Below are 4,796 nucleotides of genomic sequence, written 5' to 3'. Positions count from 1 at the left end.
AGAAAGGCATTTGTGAAAAATCACTAAGTTACATTTGTTAGCAAACTTTGAACTGACTAGCAGTAGACCCTCATGTACCAAGACACTGACTTTTGCCTTCTTTGGGGTCTATGTTTCTTGTTTTGCATTTCTGAAAGTTTCAAAAAGGTATCTTTAGTTTGTCTAATTTGCAGCTGAGGCAAAGCTGAAAGTCAAGTAATAAAGTGTTGAGAAACAGGATGCAAAAAGAACTGCCATAAAGTAAAATCATGAATTAAAAACTGAAGTTTAGCAAGGCTAAGTGCCATCAAGTAACATTCAGCTAAGAACAATATTTGTAAGAAATGCACAGGAAAACAGACAATATTCATAATACGTAAAGTTTCCCCACAAGCTAATAAGAAAAAAACTAAAACGCTAATAGACATAAATATACAATTCATAGAAAAAGATTACATATTAACTTATTAAATATGTTGAACCATACTAATTAAATAGTAAAAATAGCAATATCCTATATTCTCCTATTAAAATATCCAAAATCAGTAACTTATGATGTTTCATTTCAGTAAAAACAGATTTGATGAACTTTTCATAGAAAAATTTAATAATCTTTATCAGTATCCTTTTGGCACAGCACTCTAACCCTTTGACACATTTTTCACTTCTAGAAATCTTTCCTAAAGATATATAAAACCAGGCCAAGATTTACATGCTAAAATGCCCACCTCCAGCTTCATATGTGCAAGTGAAGAGAAAGAAGAGATGGAGAAGGGTATGGGAGAGAGAAAAGAAGGAAGGAGGAGGAACAGGTGAGAGGATGAAAAGAAGAAAACAATATATCCAAACCTAAGAGTATGGTTAATTAATTATAAGACATTCATTAAATGGAACTTTATAGATGACCATAAACCCAATGCTTTTAAGTATGCTAAATTACATGAGAAACTACTATGATTAAGTGTTATTTAAATTTTAGTGTCAAATTTTCGTTAATCTCCATTAAAAATCATCTTTACTGATATCACTTAGCAAAGCTGTGGTTTAACAAAATTTTAAATTGTAAAAGATGAATAATTTATTCCTACTACTAGATGTGAGCAAGTTTCCAAGTAAGGGCCACAGCTTTTTGACACATTATCTAGACCGCATGAAAAGGACTTAGTTAAGTGTTTGTTGCATAAATGATTACAGACTCAGTATGTGGCTTAGCCCAAGCTCCCTAGAAGACAAAGCCCAAGACAAAGCCTAGATGTGTCGCTTTCATAAAAATACTAGGGCAGCAAGATCGGAGATAGGGACATGAGGCAGGGAAGGAGAAAAGCAAATAAAAGTCTGTGTGTAATCATCTCACCCATATCTGCACAAGAAAACTTAGCTGATTGTTCCTTCACACAGAATGTCTTCACTCACTTTGAACTGATTAAACACATTCAAACATCCCATCACAAGAAGGAAGGACAAAGAAATATACTGGCTCTCCTCTATCTTTTGTCTGTCATTTGTCAAATTTTGTCCTTTAGGGCATTTATGTTCGCACACATCTATGTCACCTGGCCCTTCAAGTGTCCACTGGAGGAGCCAGATCTCATGCCCCATGGTACTTCACCTGAGTCTTGAAGCCATGAGTTGAACCAGAGCTTCTCTTGGTGTAAATGGGTTGAGTCTGAGTATTGGAAGAGCTGAGACCTCTGCCACAGTGGGAACAAGGGCAGCGCTGAAGAGCAGCCTAAGAGAAGGGAGGCAGGGACAGCTGGAGAAGTCATGAGAGGCGTCAGCTGCATCAAGACTCCAGAGAGCAAGTGGCAGAGAAACCTGGAGGAAGATGGAACCAAGCAAAGCTGGAGAGGTACATAACTTGGGCCTAACATAATTTTGTGTTATTATTTTGGTATCACAAATCTGACATATTTAACTGAAACCGTAGAGACTCTATATCCTGGACAAATCTCATAATCAGCCTCTTGTGATTCTCTAAAGTCAAACCATAGATGGGGCATTGGGTTCACTTTCAGTCATCCTAATATAAGGAAAATAAGCACAAAATAATATATAAAAAGGAAAAGACAGCTGTAATAAGGGAAAGTCAAAAACACACGATTTGGGTAAATGTTGAAGACACTGTGAGTATGTGTCAAGAATAAGAGGAAGAGGAGAGAGAAAAAGAAGGGAGGAAGAAGAGAAGGGGAAGAAAAAGAAGAGAAGAAAAAAGTATTAATAGCCTTTACATTCTTTATTAGCTATTATATTACAAGGTTATTCAGAGATTCAACTGTGAGGTATGGAAGGAAAAACTTGAAACCTGGCTAATTAAATGCAAGCAGGATCAACAGGATGTGTTTCTTATTCAGAGAAGCAAATAAAATTTTTACCATTGCTTTCCTTTACTGGGCATCAGTTATCTGTGACAATATATACTTTGCTATTTCCAGAAAGAAAATAAAAATAGTAAAATAATAAAATACCACTAATAACAACAGCAATCATGAAATAAGGTGATTTTTTTGCGCACATACAGTATACCAGAGGTACAAAGAATATTGATGCCCTATATCTTTTGTTTTTAAAAAACAATCCTGTCTTAGGCAGAAGAAATGAAACGTGGGGTGACATAAAAAGAGGAAAAATGATTCTGGAATATGGGGATTGTAAAAATGACTGCAGCCTCAGGAATGAGAAAACGACTGTAATTACTTGTTTCGTGCTAATCTTACAGGCAGCAATGCCTTTGCCTGTCTTACACTCTAAGACTGTTAACTCTAATACCCATGCTGAACTCCAGCTAGTCATTTTCTTCAGCTTCTAAGAGACATCAGTCATGTCTGATGGGACGATTTCTGCAAACTTCCTCCAGTATTTTCATGCAGTTTCATTCAAGTACTGATCACCGCTCCATCCTCACCATTTCTCTGAGCTCCAACAAGAATGGATTATACTCCTCTTTCTTTGACTGTCTCCAGAGTTTAGCATCTCTTATCTACCTCTTGTCTAATGCTTTTGGAGAATTTTCTCCAAATCTGTTTGACCCAGAATCCATTAGATGTAATGTTAGCTTGCCTCATCTCAAATTTGAATATTCAGATTGAACCTATTATCTTTGCTGCTGTTGCCTTTTTTTTTTAAGTGGTATATGGCATTTTTAGTGATATATGACTGCAAATCAATTAACCTACTGTATTAGTCTATCCTCACACTGCTGTAAAGAACTGTCTGAGGCTGGGTAATTTATAAAGAAAAGAGGCTTAACTGGCTCATGATCCTGTGGGCTATACAGGAAGCATGATGCTGGCATTTGCTTGGCTTCTAGAGAGGTCTCAGGAAACTGACAAGGCAGAAGGTGAAGAGGGGGATCAAGACTTCACATGGCCAGAGCAGGAGGGAGAGAGAGAGGAGAGTGGGGAGGTGCCATATACTTTTAAACAACCAGATTTCATGCGCACTAACTGTTGCCACATCACCACCAAGAGGAGATTATGTTATATCATGAGAAATCACCCCCATGATCCAATCATTTCCTATCAGGCTCCAGCTCCAACACTGGGGATTACATGTCAACATGATATATGGGTGGGCACACACATCCAAACAATATCATCTACCTTGATTTAAATTTTGCAAGACATATCACTTCCAATAAACTATGTGCTCCTATTCAGCTGAGAACTGGTTGTATTTTAACTCATATTTCAGGTTCAGGGGTACAAGTACAGCTTGATACATAGGTAAACTTCTGTCATGGGGATTTGTTGTACGGATTATTTCACCACCCGGATATTAAGCCTAGTACCCATTAGCTGTCCTTCCTGATTATCTTTCTCCTCCCACCCTCCAGACTCTGAAAGATCCCAGTTTGTGTTGTTCCCTTCTGTGTGTCCATGTGTTCTCAACCTTTAGCTCCCACTTATAAGTAAGAACATGCAGTATTTGGTTCCCTTTTCTTGTGTAAGTTTGCTAAGGATAATGGGCTTCAGCTCCATCCATGTCCCTGCAAAGAACACAATCTCATTCTTTTCTTTGGCTTCATAATATTTCATGGTGTATATTTCCCATATTTTCTTTATCTAGTCTATCATTGATGGACATTTAGATGAATTCTATGTCTTTGTTATTGTGAATAGTGCTGCAATCGACATACACATACATGTGGCATTATAATATACCCAAAGGAATATAAGCCATTCTATTATAAAGAACTGGTTTTCTTTGAATACTTTTTTCTCATGCCACTATTCAAAGCCTTTCATGAGGCCACTACACGTGCAGAATGACATCCCAAAGCCTGAGCTGGAAATTCACATCCTCTGCAACAATTCTGCTCCTTCATCAGCACCTGCCACATTGCCCAAACTAAATACGTCCGATCACATTAGACCTGCTACCGCTGTGCCTTGATTTGTGCCCTTCCTCCTTCTCATAGTGCTATCATCTTCCCATAACTTTCTGAAGTCTCCCAATTCTCCCAACATCACTGAGCCAAATGTCCTCCTGGCAGCCCTCCATGATTCTTTTATCTCACGGTGACTTCTCTCTGCCTGCTTAAGATTTGTTACATTTATATTTTGGACCACTCCTATGATAACATGGTCAAGTTCTGCTTGGTTTTGCAAAATACCTTTTTATGGATATGAGTCTCATTTTTGTCCACTAGATTTACCATATGATGTGTTTCCTTATCATCTCTAGAAGCCGTAGCACACATTTGCAGCATAGGATTCAATTTAGAATCTCTCAAGTGTTTACTATTTTTATGCCCCAAAGTTTAATCATTTTATATATCACACACACACACACACACACACACACACACACACACACAC

The sequence above is a fragment of the Cebus imitator genome, unplaced genomic scaffold (assembly GCF_001604975.1).
Source record: "Cebus imitator isolate Cc_AM_T3 unplaced genomic scaffold, Cebus_imitator-1.0 Scaffold5, whole genome shotgun sequence".
Classification (NCBI taxonomy): Eukaryota; Metazoa; Chordata; class Mammalia; order Primates; family Cebidae; genus Cebus; species Cebus imitator.
The sequence above is the reverse complement of the archived record's forward strand: the minus strand, read 5'-3'. Positions refer to the sequence as shown.